The sequence below is a fragment of the Bubalus bubalis genome, chromosome 18 (assembly GCF_019923935.1).
Source record: "Bubalus bubalis isolate 160015118507 breed Murrah chromosome 18, NDDB_SH_1, whole genome shotgun sequence".
Classification (NCBI taxonomy): domain Eukaryota; kingdom Metazoa; phylum Chordata; class Mammalia; order Artiodactyla; family Bovidae; genus Bubalus; species Bubalus bubalis.
In genome coordinates this window covers 50,020,625-50,042,032 of record NC_059174.1, presented here as the reverse complement: position 1 = coordinate 50,042,032, position 21,408 = coordinate 50,020,625, and the positions used below count along the sequence as shown (strand labels likewise).

The window sequence follows — 21,408 nt, the reverse complement described above, 5'->3', positions numbered from 1 at the left end:
TCCACAGTTTGTTGTGATCCACACGGTCAAAGGCTTTGGCATAGTCCATAAAGCAGAAGTTGATGTTTTTCTGGAACTCTCTTGCTTTTTCAATGATCCAACAGATGCTCGCAATTTGATCTCTGGTTCCTCTGCCTTTTCTAAATCCAGCTTGAACATCTGGAAGTTCATAGTTCACATACTGCTGAAGCCTGACTTGGAGAATTTTGAGCATTCCTTTGCTAGCGTGTGAGATGTGTGCAATTGTGCAGTAGTTTGAGCATTCTTTGGCATTGCCTTTCTTTGGGATTGGAATGAAAACTGACCTTTTTCAGTCCTGTGGCCACTGCTGAGTTTTCCAAATTTGCTGGCATATTGAGTGCAGCACTATCACAGCATCATCTTTCAGGATTTGGAATAGCTCAACTGGAATTCCATCACCTCCACTAGCTTTGTTCATAGTGATGCTTCCTAAGGCCCACTTGACTTTGCATTCCAGGTTGCCTGGCTCTAGGTGAGTAATCACACCAGCATGGGGGATAGATTCATCCTTAAGGAATGATGCCAAGGTACATGATTCTGAAAATCTAAAGAAATTCTTTCTCTTTCCTACTTACTTCTCTCTCTACAATATGCTCTAGGTTCTTCCATCTCATTAAGACTGACTCAAATGCATTCTTTTGTAAGGCTGAGTAACATTCCATTGTATATATGAACCGCAATTTCTGTATCCATTCTTGTCACTGGATATCTAGGCTGCTTCCATGTCCTAGCTAGTGTGAAAAATGCTGCAATGGACACTGGGTGATGGGAGGGAGGTTCAAGAGGGAGGGGACACATGTACACCTGTGGCTGGTTCATGTTGATGTATGGCAGAAACCAGCACAATATTGTAAAGCAAATACCTTGCAGAAAAAGAAAGAAATTCCTATGATATAACTTCTTCTTAGTAAGATATTTCTTCCAAACGATAAGGGGTCTTGTATTCATTGCTAAAACCTCTCTTCAGATGGCAATATCAGAATAGCCTGTCTAATGACAATGCATATGGATTTATTATGTATCGTTTCTTTCCAATGTCTACAGAATCGCCCTCATCGTACTTTCAGTATAACCCAGTGGGTGACATTCTGTCTTGTGGTTACCCGCTTTGGAAAACTAGTCTTCCCACTTGGGAGCTACAGGTAGCCATAAGTTTATCCCCCCTAAATATGCCTCCTGAACCCGAATGTGCCCTTTGTCCAAGACCAACCCCAGTCTCTCAACTCCCCAGAGCCCTCTTTGCTCCTCTTCTAGCACAATCAGTCCACTAGAGGGCACTCAAGCTCCTCTTTTGCCATCAGTTCAGTTTAGTTCGGTCGCTCAATCGTGTCTGACTCTTTGCGACCCCGTGGACTGCAGCACGCCAGGCCTCCCTGTCCATCACCAACTCCCAGAGTTTACTCAAACTCATGTCCATAGAGTCGGTGATGCCATCCAACCATCTCATCCTCTGTCGTTCCTTTCTCCTCCTGCCCCCAATCCCTCCCAGCATCAGGGTCTTTTCCAATGAGTCAACTCTTTGCATGAGGTGGCCAAAGTATAGGAGTTTCAGCTTCAGCATCAGTCCTTCCAATGAACATACAGGACTGATATCCTTTTGGATGGACTGGTTGGATTTCCTTGCAGTCCAAGGAACTCTCAAGAGTCTTTTGCCATCACCTGAGACAAATGCCCGTGTGTTCATTGCCACAACCACCAGCCCTCAAACACTCTCTAGATTTGCTCTGGGCGAAGCTCCTGGGATAGACATCAGGGTCCCGCAGGAAGAACCTCACGTGGAGGAGGTGGCAGGATGGACTGGTGACCTGGAACCCACCCCAGGACCCAAGTCACTCTGAGGGGGACGGCTCCAGGTACAGTGGGCAGTGTGGGCTGAACACAGGTGCCCAGACACCTAGGCCATCAGCGTGGGCACTGGGGGAAATGGCTGTGAACCTGCGGCCCCGTCACTCAGGATCTGTGCACATGCCCTTGGCTGGGCTGCTGAGGAACCTTCCAGAATGGACCCTCAGGAGGCCTTGTGCTGGGAAGGGTCAGGGGAGATGCGTCCATCACTGCAGCACAGGTTCTCCTGGGGCCTGAGGGGGCAGGTGGGGTCCCAGGCTCACCGTCAACCCCAGGTCAGGACCCGGGGTGCTGGGACGGGGAGGTCCTGCCACCCCGTCTCTCAGGACCATTCCTGCGCTTGACACCCCTTCCCACTCCCTGCAGTGCAGGAAAAGAGATCACAGAGTCCCTTCAAGTAGATCGGACAATGTAGGTGCACAGGTGAGATTCAGCAGGTGGACGTGAGGAGAGGCTGGTGTTCCTGAAGGGGGAGCAGTTAGATGATGGACAGACACCCATGCACTGTCCACCCAACTGCTGCCGCTGAACCAGTGGGTGGGCGGTTTTCCTTGGAGACTCCAGCCGTGTCCCGGCAAACATCTGAGAACTTCTCACTTCATTCCTGTGCTTCCCTGGTGACTCAGATGGTAAAGAATCCACCTGCCAATACAGGAGTCCCGGGTTCAATCCCTGGGTCAGGAAGATCCCCTGGAGAAGGAAATGGCAACCCACTCCAGTATTCTTGCCTGGAGAATTCCATGGACTGAGGAGCCTGGCGAGCTACATAGTCCATCGGGTCGCAAAGAGTCAGACACGACAGAGCAACTAAACAACCACACTTCATTGCTTCTAGCCGAGGGGCCTTAACTCTGTTCCCCCACCCAGTCCTGCTTCAAGTCTGTGTCCTGACCACGCTTGGGCAACTCAGTTTGACGGCTTCAGTTTTCCAGATACACCCAGGTCATCAGAATGGTCATTGCCACCTCTGACCCCACCAGGATGGAGGCTGAGTCCTGCCCTCCTGGTGGGCTGTGTGACCAGGCTCTCAGCCTCCATATCCTGCTTATCAACCATCTCCCAGGATGATTGCAGCAACTGAGCTGCAGAGGAAAGAGGCAGGGACAATTGTTATCCATCCCTTGTGTCTGCAAGACCTGTGGGGGAGGAAGCCAGGAAATGACTGAACTTCCTGTCATTTGCATGTGGTAGCGCTGCCTCGGAGAAGGCAATGGCACCCCACTCCAGTACTTTTGCCTGGAAAATCCCATGGATGGAGGAGCCTGGTAGGCTGCATTCCATGGGATCGCTAGAGTCGGACACGACTGAGCGACTTCACTTTCACTTTTCACTTTCATGCATTGGAGAAGGAAATGGCAACCCACTCCAGTGTTCTTGCCTGGAGAATCCCAGGGACGGCGGAGCCTGGTGGGCTGCCGTCTCTGGGGTCGCACAGAGTCGGACACGACTGAAGTGACTTAGAAGAAGAAGCGCTGCCTGGGAAATTTAACATGGAACACACGGGTGTTGTCCTGTTTTGCAGACACAAGATTTTGAGTGTGGAATCATAGGTTTCTGTTGGGTGTCACCATCAACAACAATCCTACCCATTTGGGGCACAGACTGAAAATTCCTCACCCCAGGAAAAGGTTGGTGTGGGGGCCAAGGCACTGCCAGGCTCGTCAGGGCGACCCTTTGTAGGGGCAGCTGCTGCAGAGACGTGGTCTCTCTTGGGAATAGCAATGCTTCCTCCTTGGACATCAGTACCCAGCTCCCTCCCCCTCCCTGCAGTCCCCAGGCCATCTGCCCTTCACAATCCCATCTCAACCCTCACAGCAGACTCCCAGCGACTGTCCCTGGGACATCACCTGGCTCGTTCCCTCTCTTCAATTTTCTCCTGATGCCTGCCTGGTGCTGTGCAGGGTCCTGTAGGTGCCCTGAAGGGTGTCTGTATGTGATTGGCCCCTGCACATGGATAATATTTCAAGCTGAAGGAATTTGACAGTCATTTTGAAATGTTTATTTTAAATGCAAGAATTCACGATTAGGACTTCTACGTGGAATCAACCAGGGTCTGTCTGGGAGACTGGATCACTCTTGTTTTTTTTAAAGTATGTATTTATTTTATACCTACTTTTGGCTGCACTGGGTCTTCATTACCGCGCACAGGCTTTCTCTAGTTACAGCGAGAGAGGGCTACTCTCTAGTTGCAGTGTGCAGGCTTCTCGTTGCAATGACTTCTCTTGTTTCAGAGCACAGGCTCCAGGGTGTGTGGTTTTTAGCAGTTGCTGCATGGCTTAGTTGCCCCATGACAAGCGGGATCTTCCCAGACCAGGGATCAAACTTGTGTCCCCTGCACCTGCAGGTGGATTCTTAACCACTGGACCACCAGGGAAGTCCGATCCCATGACCCTTGATTGAACAAGCAGGTGGATGGAAAGAACAGGACGCAATGTATGAGGAGGGAGCCTGTGTGGAGACCAGAAAGAAACCTTTTAATTGTGTGCAGAGAAGGTGGCTGAGAGTGAAGGGTCTGACTGGTGAAGTATGGGCCCAGCTTAGATGAGAGGCCAGCGAGGAGTGCTGGGCGCAAGTGCAGCCAGAGTGATATGATCTTACAGTGTGGACCTGGATTGAGGTCTTCAGGCTTCCAAGGTGTGGACGAAATCGAGTGGGCAGTGGGACAGCTAACAGGGCACACAGACTCGAGATCCGGCCTCCACCAGGGACTTCCTGTGCCGGCCTGTCACAGTTTCCTGGCTGCCCTGCTGGTGGCCAGCGCTGTCCTGTACGTGACAGCTAAGGACTCACAGAGACACTGGTCAGGCCATTATTGACCACCGCATGCCCTCATCGTCCTTGTTTTCCTTGTTAAATTGTGACTGGCTGCATACGTGTACTTTGGTGGCCCCAAAGTGAAACTAATTTAAAGGGCGATTTGTTTTTATTTTATTTATTTATTTTCGGCTGTTCTGGGTCTTCGTGCCGACTTCTCATTGCGGTGGCTTCTCCTCTTACGGAGCACAGGCTCTAGAGCATTTGGGCTTCAGTAGTTGTGGCACGTGGGCTCGGTGATTACGGCTTCCAGGTTCTCGGGCACAGGCTCAACAGTTGTGGTGCACGGGCTTAGTTGCTCCGCGGCATGTGGGATCTGCCCGGATCAAGGACCGAACCTGTGTCTCCTGCACTGGCAGGCAGATTCCTTACCACTGAGCCACCAGGGAAGCCCTCCTTAAAATTTAATATTTATCTTATTTTGTATTGGGGTATAGCTCGGTGAGGAGATACCCCTCATCCAAGGTAAGGAGCAATGGCTGCGCTTTGCTGGAGCAGCCGTGAAGAGATACCCCACGCCCAAGGTAAGAGAAACCCAAGTAAGACGGTAGGTGTTGCAAGAGGGCATCAGAGGGCAGACACACTGAAACCATACTCACAGAAAATTAGTCAATCTGATCACACTAGGACCGCGGCCTTGTCTAACTCAGTGAAACTAAGCCATGCCCATGGGGCAACCCAAGATGAGCGGGTCATGGTGGAGAGATCTGGCAGAATGTGGTCCACTGGAGAAGGGAATGGCAAACCACTTCAGTATTCTTGCCTTGAGAACCCCATGAACAGTATGAAAAGGCAAAATGATAGGATACTGAAAGAGAAACTCCCCAGGTCAGTAGGTGCCCAATATGCTACTGGATATCAGTGGAGAAATAACTCCAGAAAGAATGAAGGGATGGAGCCAAAGCAAAAAACAATACCCAGCTGTGGATGTGACTGGTGATAGAAGCAAGGTCCGATGCTGTAAAGAGCAATATTGCATAGGAACCTGGAATGTCAGGTCCATGAATTAAGGCAAATTGGAAGTGGTCAAACAAGAGATGGCAAGAGTGAATGTCGACATTCTAGGAATCAGCGAACTGAAATGGACTGGAATGGGTGACTTTAACTCAGATGACCATTATATCTACTACTGTGGGCAGGAATCCCTCAGAAGAAATGGAGTAGCCATCATGGTCAACAAAAGAGCCCTAAATGCAGTACTTGGATGCAGTCTCAAAAATGACAGAATGATCTCTGTTCATTTCCAAGGCAAACCATTCAATATCACAGTAATCCAAGTCTATGCCCCAACCAGTAACGCTGAAGAAGCTGAAGTTGAACGGTTCTATGAAGACCTACAAGACCTTTTAGAACTAACACCCAAAAAAGATGTCCTTTTCATTATAGGGGACTGGAATGCTAAAGTAGGAAGTCAAGAAACACCTGGAGTAACAGGCAAATTTGGCCTTGGAATATGGAATGAAGCAGGGCAAAGACTGATAGAGTTTTGCCAAGAAAATGCACTGGTCATAACAAACACCCTCTTCCAACAACACAAGAGAAGACTCTATACATGGACATCACCAGATGGTCAACACCAAAATCAGAGTGATTACATTCTTTGCAGCCAAAGATGGAGAAGCTCTATACAGTCAGCAAAAACAAGACCAGGAGCTGACTGTGGCTCAGACCATGAACTCCTTATTGCCAAATTCAGACTTAAATTGAAGAAAGTAGGGAAAACCACTAGACCATTCGGGTATGACCTAAATCAAATCCCTTATGATTATACGGTGGAAGTGAGAAATAGATTTAAGGGCCTAGATCTGATAGATAGAGTGCCTGATGAACTATGTACTGAGGTTCATGACATTGTACAGGAGACAGGGATCAAGACCATCCCCATGCAAAAGAAATGCAAAAAAGCAAAATGGCTGTCTGGGGAGGCCTTACAAATAGCTGTGAAAAGAAGAGAAGCGAAAAGCAAAGAAGAAAAGGAAAGATATAAACATCTGAATGCAGAGTTCCAAAGAATAGCAAGAAGAGAAAATAAAGCCTTCTTCAGCAATCAATGCAAAGAAATATAGGAAAACAACAGAATGGGAAAGACTAGAGATCTCTTCAAGAAAATCAGAGATACCAAAGGAACATTTCATGCAAAGATGGGCTCGATAAAGGACAGAAATGGTATGGATCTAACAGAAGCAGAAGATATTAAGAAGAGGTGGCAAGAATACATAGAAGAACTGTACAAAAAAGATCTTCATGACCCAGATAATCACGATGGTGTGATCACTGACCTAGAGCCAGACATCCTGGAATGTGAAGTCAAGTGGGCCTTAGAAAGCATCACTACGAACAAAGCTAGTGGAGGTGATGGAATTCCAGTTGAGCTATTCCAAATTCTGAAAGATGATGCTGTGAAAGTGCTGCACTCAATATGCCAGCAAATTTGGAAAACTCAGCAGTGGCCACAGGACTGGAAAAGGTCAGTTTTCATTCCAATCCCAAAGAAAGGCAATGCCAAAGAATGCTCAAACTACTGCACAATTGCACTCATCTCACATGCTAGTAAAGAAATGTTCAAAATTCTCCAAGCCAGGCTTCAGCAATATGTGAACCATGAACTTCCTGATGTTCAAGCTGGTTTTAGAAAAGGCAGAGGAACCAGAGATTAAAGTGCCAACATTCGCTGGATCATGGAAAAAGCAAGAGAGTTCCAGAAAAACATCTATTTCTGCTTTATTGACTATGCCAGAGCCTTTGACTGTGTGGATCACAATCAACTGTGGAAATTCTGAAAGAGATGGGAATACCAGACCACCTGATCTGCCTCTTGAGAAATTTGTATTCAGGTCAGGAAGCAACAGTTAGAACTGGACATGGAACAATAGACTGCTTACAAATAGGAAAAGGAGTACGTCAAGGCTGGATATTGTCACCCTTCTTATTTAACTGCTATGCAGAGTACATCATGAGAAACACTGGGCTGGGAGAAACACAAGCTGGAATCAAGATTGCCGGGAGAAATATCAATAACCTCAGATATGCAGATGACACCACCCTTATGGCAGAAAGTGAAGAGGAACTAAAAAGCCTCTTGATACAAGTGAAAGTGGAGAGTGAAAAAGTTGGCTTAAAGCTCAACATTCAGAAAATGAAGATCATGGTATCCGGTCCCATCACTTCATGGGAAATAGATGGGGAAACAGTGGAAACTGTGTCAGACTTTATTTTTCTGGGCTCCAAAATCACTGCAGATGCTGACTGCAGCCATGAAATTAAAAGACGCTTACTCCTTTGAAGGAAAGTTATGACCAACCTAGATAACATATTCAAAAGCAGAGACATTACCTTGCCAACAAAAGTTCATCTAGTCAAGGCTATGGTTTTTCCAGTGGTCATGTATGGATGTGAGAGTTGGACTGTGAAGAAGGCTGAGCGCCAAAGAATTGATGCTTTTGAACTGTGGTATTGGAGAAGATTCTTGAGAGTCCCTTGGACTGCTAGGAGATCCAACCAGTCCATTCTGAAGGAGATCAGCCCTGGGATTTCTTTGGAAGGAATGATGCTAAAGCTGAAACTCCAGTACTTTGGCCACCTCATGCGAAGGGTTGACTCATTGGAAAAGACTCTGATGCTGGGAGGGATTGGGGGCAGGAGGAGAAGGGGACGACAGAGGATGAGATGGCTGGATGGCATCACTGACTCGATGGCCGTGAGTCTGAGTGAACTCTGGGAGTTGGTGATGGACAGGGAGGCCTGGCGTGCTGCGATTCACGGGGTCACAAAGAGTCGGACATGATTGAGCGACTGATCTGATAGCTGATTAACAATGCTGTGATAGTTTCAGGTGGATGGCAAAGGGACTCAGCCATATCTATACATATATCCTTTTTCCCCCAAACTTCAAGGGGCAATTGTTCTGGGCATCTTTTTTCTTCCTTGTGCACCATGAATATAATTTTAAAAAAAATCCCCACCACCAGGGTACTGGCAGATGCCAACACCCTTTTCCCCCCCCTCAAAAACATTTCTTCCCTCACAGTCAGGACCATTTAATAACAGGAACTGCTGAAATACACAAGAGTTTCTTGAGAGCCTGTGACCGTGCACCTCACAGCAGGCACACTTCCAGCTGATGGAGTCGACGCTCTGCAGCACGTGGTGGGCCTGCGAGCAGCTATGTCCCAGGGAACACTCAGCTGTATGTGCAGGTCCCATCCTGACGTAAAGGAAAGTAATGATGGGAGAGTTGCTTATCTGAGGGCTGTCACTGCCCAAGGAAACATCCTCACTTCTCTCTGGTGGCCATGTGGGAATACTTGCTGGGCTCAGCTTTCTAAACCATTAGACCAGGGAATTCCCTGGTGGTCCAGCAGATAAGAATCCACCTGCCAACGCATGGGACACGGGTTCGATCCCTGGTCTGGGAAGATACCACATGCTGCAGAGCAACTAAGCCCGTGTGCCACAACTACTGAGCTCGGGCACTGCAACTACTGAAGCCCGTGTGCCCTAGAGCCCATACTCCACACCAAGGAAAGCAATGAGAAGCCCGGGCATCACAACGAGTAGCCCCTGCTCGCCACAGCTAGAGAAAGCCTGCATGCAGCAACCAGCACCCAGGGCAACCAAAGAATAATTGATTAATTAAGTTTAAACAATGCTAGGCCCTAACTTTAATCAAGCTTTTGACTGAATCAACAGAGGGATAGTGGTTCCATTATATGATATGAGGAACTCTTGGGAAAATCACTGTGGAAACCTAAAAGAACCCAAGAGCCTCATTTGGACATAAAACCTGAAGATGCCTATTAGACACATTCTGGTCACTTGTCCTGTGGAGGCCTTACTTGCTCTGCCCATAAAGATGGGGAGTTTCTTTCAGTCTCTCAAGCCTGTTATCTCCCTAGTCTTTTGTTTCGCCCTTAAATCCCATTACAACAGACTTATTTACACTTTCTCTTGGTCCTCAGAAGCCTGGACTCTTAACAGTGCCGACAGAGGCATGTGTTGCAGTGAAAAGAACAAGGACTTTGCAGTCAGGCAGATGTGGGCTCAAATTCCGTCATCAGTGCTTTCAACCCCCCTGAAACCAAACAAGCTGTGAACCCTCCCTGGTCCTAACACCTCCCTCAACGTGACACCTGAGAAGGGCCCTGTGTGGAAGAGGACCTTGCAGGACACTTGGTTTTGAACAGGTGTCAGCTAAGACGGATTCTCCTGTCACTCTCTTCAGCTGAGCTTCTAAGAGTGGAAGCAGAGAGTGGTCCACTAGTTTCTCTTCCTAACTCCTCCCCTCGGCTGCCATCAGTGTCCGCGTCCCCAGTGGCTGCAGCATAAAACCCCCACGTCCTGTGCCGGTTCTGCAGACACTACATGGGGTCCCCCCATCCCCAGTGCACTCGAGCATGCCTTCCATGCATTTCCAACTCTGGGCCTGGGCTCACGCCCCTCCCTTAATCAGAAACGCGCCCCTCATTTCTCTTGGAGGGTTCACATCCTAAAGCCCCTCAAGGATGAACTCAGGTTCATAAACCATCATGGTTTGCCCCATGCCTGGGATTCCAATCCAAACAACACTCAGTTCCTAAATTCACTACAGGAATTTAGGATCTAGTCAAGAAAAGACACTAGATCTATAACTTGAGGAACTGTAGGTTTTTTTTTTTCTTTTGGCCACACTGTGCAGTTTGCAGGATCTCAGTTCCCCAACCAGGCTAGGGCCTGGGCTCAGGGAAGTGAAAGCGCTGAGTCCTAACAGCTGGACATCCAGGGAATTTCTGAGGCTGTTGTGTGTCCTTTGAAATCTGCGCAATCTCTCAAGAAGGGGTGTCTTTGCTTCCTATGGCTGCCATAACCACCCAGCACACACACAGCACAGTCCTGTCCTGCGAGTCTGCGGTGAACCCGACGGGGCTCGAATCCAGGGTCAGTGGGGCTGTACCCCGTCTGGAGTCTTCAGGGCAGGATGTGTTTCTCTCCCTTTTCCTGGATTCTGGGGGCTGCCTGCATCCAGGGCTCACGGCCCCTTCCTGTGTCTTCACAGCTCATCACTCCTGCCTCTGCTTCTGCTCTCACACTTCCTCTGTCTTTCACTCTCTTGCCCCTACCTCATGAGGACCAGGATGATAACACTGAACCATGTGGAGAATCCAAAAAAAGAGTCCCCCCACCTCACCATCCTTAACTTCATCATGTCTGCAAAATCTCCTCCTTTGTTGTGTAAAAGGAGGGATTCACAGGGTCTGGGGTTAGGGCACGGGCATCTTTGGAGGACCGTTATTCTGTCTACCTCAGGGGACTTCTCTCTTCCTTCTTCCGTGCAGAGGACTCAGGGTATTGTGGGGTCAAGACCACAAGGGGCTCTATTCTGGAGCAGGTCCCCCCGACCTCATCTCAGGGTGCCTTCCTTCCCCAGTATAGGCACAAAGTGTTTGCTGAAGCCAAGAGCTCTATTTTTAAGTTTTGCTCTTTACACTTAAGGCCGGTGCCAGGTCTCAGCCTTTGACTGCAGGCGGTGAGGGCCCCCTGGCCTCTCACACTTGGCTGTCACTGCTGAGTGACAGGAGCAAGCCTGTCCTTGTCTCTGGTCCAGGCTCAGGTTACCAGCACCTGATTCCACACGCCTTCTCTCTACCACTCCCCACATCTCAACCCCGAGACAGCATGCCAGCTGTGCACCCCTGTTCTTATCCCCACCGCTCCCCTCGGATAAAATGTCCAGGATACCGGTACCCTACTTCCCAGTCCTGTGGTGAGTGATCCGATCCGGAAACAACTTGCAGGGCTGGCTTCCGAGGAAGAGTCACTGCTGGAGTGGATGGTCTCCAGTCAGGCTTCCTGGAAGCAGAGCAAGAGAGAAGATTCCAGAGTTTCCTGGAGGGGTCACTGGAGGGAATCCGGGCAGCACAGAGCCAGGAGCTAGCCAGGGTCAGGTCTGAGGGAGGACGTGCTGCAGCCTGACCGCGGGGCTCTGAGCACACACTTCAGCCCACGGCCGGCCTCACCTGGGGCTCCAGAGCCCTGCACCAGGCAGTCCTGGCTGCTGGCTGCTCCCAGGAATGGGTGGGGGGCAACTGTTTGAAGAAGGGACTGTGGCTCAGCTGAGGGCAGTCTCTGCAACAGAGTGAGGGCCTCTGTGAGACCACTGTGCAGCCTGGGTACAGGCACCACACCGTGCACCCACGGCAGGCACTATATCATATAAATATTTTTAGAGGAAAAGATCAGACTCTCTGGGAAACAACATCAGATGCTTTGGAAACAGAGGTGGCAATTAGGATTCTGATCTGGGGTGAGATGAGAGATTATAAGACTCCAAAGCACAGGAAAGGAAGTGAAAGTGAAAGTGAAAGTCGCTCAGTCCTGTCTGACTCTTTGCAACCCCATGGACTGTATAGTCCATGGAATTCTCCAGGCCAGGATACTGGAGTGGGTAGCCTTTCCTTTCTCCAGGGGATCTTCTCAACCCAGGGATCGAACCCAGGTCTCCCACATTGCAGGTGGATTCTTTACCAGGTGAGCCACAAGGGAAGCCCCTCCAAAGCACAATTAGGGTTAAACAGTCACTAAGAGAAAGGACGCTCTCCAGACCCAGCCCAGGGGGAGGGGTGTTCATTATATCCGTGTGTGTTTATGTGTGTGCACCTCTGTGTTTGTGTGTGAATAAGTATGTGTATGTGTATATTTGTGTGTATGTGCCTATATGTGTGTGTGTTTGGACATAGGGAAATGTTTGTGTGTGTTTACATGTGTCTATGTAATCTGTACGGACATGCAGGTGTGGGTATATGTATGTGTATTCACATGATTATAGGTATCTGTGTGTGTGTGTGTGTGTGTGTATGTTTCTGTGTGCTGTGCATCTGCCTGTGAAGGGGGTTAGGGACACACAGGAGTTCCGGGGCTAGAAAGGCAGAGAATGAACAGGGAGTACAGGATGTCAGGACCCAGGAGGAATGGGAGGAAAGAAAAAGCTTGAGCTGAGACTGTGGCGGTTCAAAAAAGGAAAGGACTTGAGGGCTTGGGGCAGGGACTAGAGTGTAGGACCGAAGGGCAGGGTTTCCAGGCTTCAGCTGGGACCAGGCAGAGAAGGGCAGGGCTGTTCTGGGGTGCGGGGTAGGGGTGTCTGGGTGGGGAGGAAGACCTGCAGGAGAGGGAATGGCCACCCGGGGGCGCCCAGCGTCCTTCCACAGAGTTCGCCAGACGCTGAGACCCGTGAGTAGATGAAACCGACTCAGACCCTAGTGGAGGCTCCAGAGCCGAGGAAGGCGAGGGGATCGACGACAGAAGAATCTAGAACACGAGATGGGGTAGGGGAGGAAATGGAGGAGGACGAGTGAGACCGTGGTGAGCGGAGCCTGAAGAATCCAGCAACTGGAGAGTGGGAGGGGGAGAGAATCGAGTATGGGGCAGGCCTGGGAGTGTGCAGAGCCCGGAAAGGTCTAGAAAAGCCGGGGAGAGGAGACGAATTGAGGGGGCCGGGGATGAACACAGGGTCACGGCCCTGACAGACAGAAGGGAAAGTCGGGGTGAGGAATAACTCGGCGGCGGGGAGTGGGGGCAAGCGGGGGCTGCTTGCGCGGTGTCAGTTCTTGAGGCTAAAAGAGGCCTGAGTCCCCCCCAGGGCTGCTGCAGCCGCCAGCCTCCCGGGCGCCTTGGGGAGCTCAGGGCTTGTTGGAGTCCACACCGTCCGCACGCTTCCCCTTCGGGGCGGTCCCTCCCCTCCGAGGGCGCCTCCGTGGCGCAGCTTCTCCTTCCCCCTGTTCTCCCCCTGGTCTGTCCCTTGAAGACCAGCGCCCGGGCCCTGTGCCCCCCACCCGACTCCTCTCAAGGTCCGCAGGGCTCCTCCGGCCCTTCTCCCTCAGGTCGGGAACCGGCCTCCCAGCTCCGCGCCCAGCGCTGCCCTGTTCCCCACGCCGACCTCTCCTCAGGGCTCCCGTCCGGAGTTTTCCCTTGGAAACCTCTTCTGCCCTCGGCCCTCCTGCCTCCTCGCTCCTCCAGCCGCGGCCCTTCCCCTGCTCTGCGCCCGCCTGCGGGACCCTCACCCCAGCAGGAGAAGAAAGTCAGCACACGAACAGGCAGGAGACCACAGTTACCGTTTTATTTCTCCAGGGTCAGGTGATTTATTGTCAGAAAGGCGGAGTTGGTATGTAGACGGTAACAGCCAAAGTTTGCTTTCCAATTTTCTCCCAGTGTTTGCAGAATTGGCAATTTAGGAGCCAATATACTAATTCAAATCCGATGTGTTTTTCCAAACTCGTATCATAACGTTAGTGACATTTCTTCAGTTTCTAATCACTCTTCGTTAGGCAGGTGCAACTGGTATGTATAATTAGCAAGGAAACTTACATCTCTGTTTTAAACTTCCCACAATGATGCCTGTTCTTTTTTTTTTTTCCATTTTTCAATTGTTTTAGCTTTTTTATTTTATTTTATTTTTAAACTTACATAACTGTATTAGTTTTGCCAAATATCAAAATGAATCTGCCACAGGTATACATGTGTTCCCCATCCTGAACCCTCCTCCCTCCTCCCTCCCCATTCCATCCCTCTGGGTCGTCCCAGTGCACCAGCCCCAAGCATCCAGTATCGTGCATCGAACCTGGACTGGCAACTCATTTCATACATGATATTTTACATGTTTCAATGCCATTCTCCCAAATCTTCCCACCCTCTCCCTCTCTCACAGAGTCCATAAGACTGTTCTATACATCAATGTCTCTTTTGCTGTCTCGTACACAGGTTATTGTTATCATCTTTCTAAATTCCATAGTATATGACGTCCTTTAAGATTTTCTGAATGTAGTATAGATAGCGAACGGATATATAAATAGAAATTAAGTCAGTCACTTTTGCTGGTTGATGTTTTATGCTTTTGGTGGTGTTGTTGTTGTTGATGTATTGTTTTTATTGACAAGGTTTATAGGAACAAATCAAGTATTTAAAACCAAAGGCCAGTTCTCAAGTCTCATTTAGTTGTTTATTTCAACCTTTCTTTAATGTCTTAATAACTTTATCAAGAAACAAGTCAAACCTGTGAAAATACCTGTTAGCAGTCAACGTATTTTTATAAATTTCTGTACTATGATGCAAAGATATTTTAAACACTCAATGGTTCATCAAGGGTCTAATTCTCAAATAAGCAGCAGTTTTAAAATTCAGATTATTTAATAAGTTGATTAAGACAATCAAAAGACAAAATTAGTCTCATTCAGGAGTGGTCCCTGTGTTGATCACCTAGAATCCTGATTGGCCAAAATTGAACACCTCTGATTCTGTGAATATGTTACGTTTCTTTAACATTTTAAGTCCATCACTTTTGAAAAATACTTTGTCAGATACCCACTACTGTCTACACATTATCATCTTCTGGCATTATAATTGATACTTGGAACCATAATTATAAAGGTAGCCAGGTTTCCTGTAAATACCAGCTTTTTATGCGGGCAAAAGCGGTTAAAAATCAGTATATTTATTTGAAGCCAAATGTGCTTCTACTTGATCCAGATCCCCCCAATTTTTGAAGTTTTGATGTGTTGATTTTGGTCTACCCTTAATATAAAATGTATCTACAGACACTTGCAGAGTTAACACTAAAACTATAAATTGATGACACTTCGAGGCAAAGCAGAGAACTATCTATTGCTTCAGTGTTTTCTTCACTGAATTCTGACTTTCACTGCTCTCCGTCATACCTTCTGGTTGAACACTGTCATTTCATAGTTTGTAACTGTAAAGATACCTACTTATATGAGTTTAAAAATTGATCTGCACAAAAGAAATAAAAAAACTTTATATACAATAAATTCGTTTTTAAAAATACAAAAATAACATCTGTCACTCCTGTCATGCTGACAATTTGACATACATATACATGCAGGAGAAAAGTTCCAATTTAGTTATCCGGGCAGCTGAAGCTCATATATTTTTAACATGATGAACACACTGCCACTGGTTTTAACACTGACAGACGTGTATTCAAAATATTTTATCTACTAAATACTGCAACAGTCTCTGCATGTATAAATGCCAATTACCATAGTTTCTGTTCTACTTGATTAAAAGTATGACTTAAGCTAATCTTGTGCACATACACTAAAAACTACAACAGTTCAAGAATCTATAGTCTTATATAAAGAAATCCAAAATGTACAAAATACAACTATAAAAGCAAGGGACAATTACTGTAGCCATGCAAAAATTTAAACTAAAAACTGCATAAAAATGCAGTTTAAAACGGCAAACGCAATTCACCTAACACTCAAGATAAAAAGGTCAGCAGGAAGTTCTACCAACAACGCTTGCAAAGATTTAGAAAAGGAAATACATTCTCTTTGCTGGTATAATGGTATATAAATCAGATCTTTAGCTCCATGGGCACAGGTCATCTGTCTCTGTCCTCTTTCTCAAGAAATCAGCTCTTTAACAGTTGTTTTTATGAACTCTTTTCTTTCAGTTAAGTCATAAGCAGGATAATTTTCATATACCTCTTTGCAAATCTGCTTCATTGTGACTTCCTCCAAGTTAGCACTGGCCAATAGTTTCTTTACTGTTTCCTTTAACTCTTCATCTGTAGGAGGTTTCTTCAATTTTTTAATTAAAGGTTCATCATCTGAACTATGCTCAGATTCACTTTTTTGGAACTATTTTGATTCTTCTTGGTGGTACTGCTATCTGCCTTCTTAACATTAGCACTTTTTACAGATTTTTTACTTTTAGGAGTGGCTTTCTGTTTGGGCTTTTCTCTTTTGGATGTCTTTTTTGGTGGCTCCTCTTCACTCTCTTTATCTTCATCCTCTGAGGACTCTTCTTTGTTTTCCTTTTCCTCTTCATCACTGCTAGATTCATCTGACAGGATTTCAGGACATTTGGTTCGCTTAGCTTTCCTGGCCATCCCAGAACTGTTCTGTTCCTTTTTGTTGCCTTTGCTAGAACTTTTTTTAGATTTTGGCAATGGTTTGCCAGAAGGCTTTGGATGCATTAAAAAATTCAAGATCCTTTTCACCAGTTCACTATTTACACCCAATCTCTCCAAGTCAAGAACCTCGCAGATGCTCTTTAACATGGCATTTCTAAATTTTTTCAACATTTCTTCCTTCTTTTTATATTGGATACTTCCTTTTTCAAATGGAAAGCCACTGAACTGACCCACATTCTTCTTTAATAAGGACACTGTTCCTGGTCTGTCGTAAAGCAGTTTATGGAGATTTCTAAGTTCATATGTTTTCTTCTTACTCAAAAAGAAATGTATCCTTTCAATTTCACAAAGTTTCTGCCCTTTTCCTTGTGCGATTGTAAATGGCTCTCTTAGTAAGGAAGAGACTTGTATCTCTCTCTACTTTCTTCTTTTCCCTCTTCATCCTCCTCTGCTTCGTCGTCGTCCTCATCCTCCTCTTCACTTTCCTCTCTCGGGCTGGGCATGTCGGGCTCTTTTTCCGACGCGGGCTGGGCGGGGGCTGCCTCTCCCTCCGCAGCTGTGCCCGAGGAGAACATGCCGTGGATCGCGGGTCCCAGCGGCCAAGGGCCTGGTGCGCGAGGGCACAAAGAGGCTCCCGGTGATGTTTTATGCTTTTAAAGACGTACATGAGCTTATTTTTTAAACAATTCAGGTATAACTGGTTGTATGTCCCGGATGTTAATTTCTGTAGTACAAATATCAATATCCTTTTAATCAGGTATGCAACCAACCAGTTTAAGGCTTTTAGGACTTGCTCCGTTCCATGTATCATTACTTTATTATTTATGAATTTCCTTACCTTCTCTGGGAGGAATTCAGCAACCATACCCGCTAGAAGTTCCATGGTCTTGTGCTCCTTCAGTGAAATAAGTAAAGCCATGGGGAAAACTGCAAGTGCGTCTGCTCCTTTCAGTCCCCGTCCAGAATTTGTTTTCTCTGACAGAAGTCACGGGATGAAGTCACTGGCCAGTGAGTGTGTGACAGGAACAGGGCGCCACATGAGGGAAGAGGTTAGTTCATGCCCACTTGTTTGCCGGCATGATGACTAATCATAAAACTTCGGGGAGGATTCAGTGTATAAGTCAAAGTGCATAGTGTGTGTCACATTGCACTTGAAAATGTATTGGTCATTTTAAAGTATCTTTTGATATTGAGTTCTGACTAATTCAACAGTGATAAGAGAATAGACTGTGTATGATTTTAATACCTTTAGACCATGATGTTTTTGTACCTTGTTTTATGTCCCTGGATGTGTTCCAGTGTCTCCTAGTTTATGGGAACTTGAAGAGAATTTGTATCCTACTGTTGTGTGAAAATTATGTAAGTCTTAGTTATGTTGAATTGGTTCCTTGTGCTTTTCAGGTCTACTCTATCCTCTACCTCTCTGAATATTCATTCTATACATTTTTGAGAGTTTGATATTGAAACTCCAATTACAAATCTTAATTTATCTATTCAAAATATAATTACAATATACAGTGGAAATACATGTAGCCTTGTTCTCTATTTTTCAAGTCTCCTGTAAATGTGTTTGCATACTTTCATAATTAAAAAATAAAAGAGAGAAAAATGAATAAAGACTAACAATTTAAAAAATTCGGGGAAAGACTGATATGCAGCGGGCCTCTCCCTCTAACACTATTGCCGTTGGCGGCCCTTAGCACCTGGTAACTGAGAATGATCCTGTGCAGAGTGGACCCAGGGGGACACGGTACTAAACAGGTGTCAGTTCAGAGCCTTTTTCCTTTTATCCTCTTCTGCGGAACTTCTGACGGTGGGAGCAGATTGCCATCCTGTTTATTAATTTAAAGTATAGTTGATTTACAACGTTGTGTTTGATTTCTGCTACACTGCAAAGTGATTTATTTACATATCTATCTAGTCTTTTTCATATTTTTCCATTATGGTTCATCACAGGGTAATGAGTGCTATACTCTAGGACCTTGGTGTTTACTCACCCTATATATAGCAGCTTCCATCTGCCAGTCCCAAACTTGCAATCCTTCCCTCTCCCAACCACCTTCCCCTGGGCAACCACAAGTTGTTCTCTATGTCTGTGAGTCTGTTTTTGCTTCAAAGACAAGTTTGTTTATGTCTTATTTTAGATTCCACATACAAGTGATATATGGTATTTGTCTTTCTCTTTCTAATTTAACTCACTCAGTATGATAAATCCTAGCGCCGTCCATGTTGCTGCAAGTCACATTATTTCATTGTTTTTAATGGCCGAGTGATACTCCATTATGTACGTATAATGTATATATATGTATGTACATGTACCACATCTTCTGTATCGGTGCATCTGTTGATGGACATTTAGTAGTTTCCATGTCTTGGCTATTGTCAGTAGTCTTGGCTATTTTGAACACTGGGGTCCATCTATCTTTTTGAATTACACATATGTCTCAGTACATGCCCAGAATTAGGATTGCAAGATATATGGCAACTATATTTTTAGATTTTTTGAGGAACCTTCATATTGCTTCCAAGTGGTTGTACCAGTTTACATCCCCACCGCCTGTTCTCCACAACCCCTGCAGCATGTATTATTTGGACACTGGTTTCTCTTCCTAACTCCTCCCCTTGGCTGGCTGCCATCAATGTCCCTGTCCCCAGTATCTGCAGCGTAAAACTCCCGTGTCCTGTGCAGGGGGTCCCCCCACCCCCAGTGCACTCGAGCAAAATATGAAGATTTCTGCTCATATGTCAGGAGACTGTCTTTCTTATTTACCTTATAAGGCTGCTCAGAAGGTAAGAATCACTAATTTCTGGAGGAACAAAGAAGAGAGCAAAGAAACATATTTCCATTTTACTCACAGAGGGAATTTACTCAATTGCTGTCAGTCATTAGTAGCTTGAGGGCAAGGGCTTTGCTTTGTCTGGAAATCACAGATCAAACCCAATAATATTTCAGTGCACAAAATCCATCAACTTTAAAATTATATTTACAAGTTGTTTCAGTAACTCATCTTTTTTGTGAAACACTTTTAGGATATCATCAGGTTTTTTACATTAGGATTTTAAAATTTCCTTTACCAGCTGAGCCACAGGGGAAGCCCCCTGGGTTGGGAAGTTCCCCTGGAGAAGGGAGTGGCTGGCTACTCTCCAGTATTCTGACCTGGAGAATTCCATAGAGTGTAATCCATGGGGTCGCAAAGAGTCGGACACGACTGAGCAACTTTCACTTCATTTTAAATTTCCTAATGTGCAATTGATCAGAGACCAGTGCTTCTCAAAATGGTCTTCCCTCTATGAAGCACTTTTGCAAAACCATCAGAATATAAGAACTGTCTGTGAGTGACTTAAAGATATGGTGACACGCGTGAGCACAATGTAATGGGTTAAGAAACTGGATTACAATAACCAGAATTATGACTTGGTAACATCAGGACATACCAGGTTTGTAGGAATTCATAATTTTTAACACATCTCTATTAATAGCAACCATCCACAGTAGAGCTCTAGAAGACTTACATTTGATAATGCTCCCCATGGTATTTAACACACCAGTCATGCTGCTGCTGCTGCTAAGTCGCTTTAGTCGTGTCCGACTCTGTGTGACCCCATAGACAGCAGCGAACCAGGCTCCCCTGTCCCTGGGATTCTCCAGGCAAGAACACTGGAGTGGGTTGCCATTTCCTTCTCCAATGCATGAAAGTGAAAAGTGAAGTCGCTCAGTCGTGTCCGACTCTTAGGGACCCCATGGACTGCAGCCTACAAGGCTGCTCTGCCCATGGGATTTTCCAGGCAAGAGTACCGGAGTGGGGTGCCATCGCCTTCTCCGACCAGTCATGCTAGTTAATCTAATATTTGCCTCTGAGCTGCCTCCCACTTCTCTGGAACATTCAAAGTTAGTTAGAGAAAGAGACTTACCATCTGTTCTCCAAGGCAGCTCATTATTCCAGGAAAGGTTTGTTCTGTTACCAGAGAGAGAAAACCAAATTCCAGTCTTGTACCAGCTTACTATTAAAAATAAAGTTCTTTACCTAATTAAATTTAATATAACCTTAATCCTCCTTTTTTTTAAAAACATTCCGCATTTTTTGTATCCATATGATGTGTCTCTTGCTTTTCCCTATCCAAATCAGCAAAATTATCCTCTTGTTAGATTTCAAGAAAAACTACTGTTACTTTCTATATCTTCTTTTGATAACAAACATATATCCTACTTGCATTCCATTCTCTTAGCATTTTTAGTAACTGTAAATACATTGCATTTTTTAAATCCCTTAAAACTTAAAACCAAGAATCAAGCAATTGAATTGTATTTCTTTTTACGAATATTAGATTTCATAAAGTATATGACATACATATTTCATAGCATAATTTTTCTTCAGGTGGTAGAAGATGTGTGTTTAATAAACACATTTAGTGTTTTTATTCATAAGAAGGTAAAGATAAATAAACATTGACTTGTTCAGTAGTCAATGTTTCAGTATTTTATCTAAAATTGATTTCTATTTTCAATGCATTCTCATCATTTGACTGAATTTAGAAAACCCTAAGTTCTAAATTCCCAAGAATCCAGAAACACAAACTACAATTCTTTTAAAGAGGTTACCTAAAAACCTCTCTACCGTTTATGTCTTCTTATCTATGACTATATCCTCATGGTTAATTTTCTTGCAGTCAAAGTTGGCAACAGATATGACTTTTTGACTGGCAGTGGAACCAGGTGCAATGAAAGTGGATGACAATGTTGGTGACTCATGTCTCCATTAATTCACACACAGTTAAAGAACAACCTAACCTGAGGTCAGTACCAGATATGGACTTAGTATTGA

At 45.8% G+C, this 21,408-nt stretch overlaps 1 long non-coding RNA gene and 1 pseudogene across 4 annotated transcripts; both read right to left on the bottom strand.

Annotated features, from left to right (window-relative positions):
* Positions 1–1,668: 1,668 nt before the first annotated feature.
* On the bottom strand, positions 1,669–14,048 carry LOC123465097. 4 transcript variants are annotated; one of them, XR_006640167.1, is made up of 4 exons: positions 13,589–14,048; positions 11,406–11,505; positions 3,980–4,314; positions 1,669–2,508 (listed from the first exon to the last, which is right to left on the bottom strand). It is a non-coding gene; the product is annotated as an uncharacterized LOC123465097 (long non-coding RNA). The 4 variants fall into 4 exon arrangements; XR_006640165.1 differs by lacking the exon at positions 1,669–2,508 and having other exon boundaries at positions 3,851–4,314; XR_006640166.1 differs by lacking the exons at positions 1,669–2,508; positions 3,980–4,314 and adding an exon at positions 8,645–8,884 and having other exon boundaries at positions 11,401–11,505.
* A 509-nt stretch (positions 14,049–14,557) lies between these two features.
* Positions 14,558–17,425, bottom strand: LOC123465093 (annotated as a pseudogene).
* Between the last annotated feature and the right edge of the window lie 3,983 nt (positions 17,426–21,408).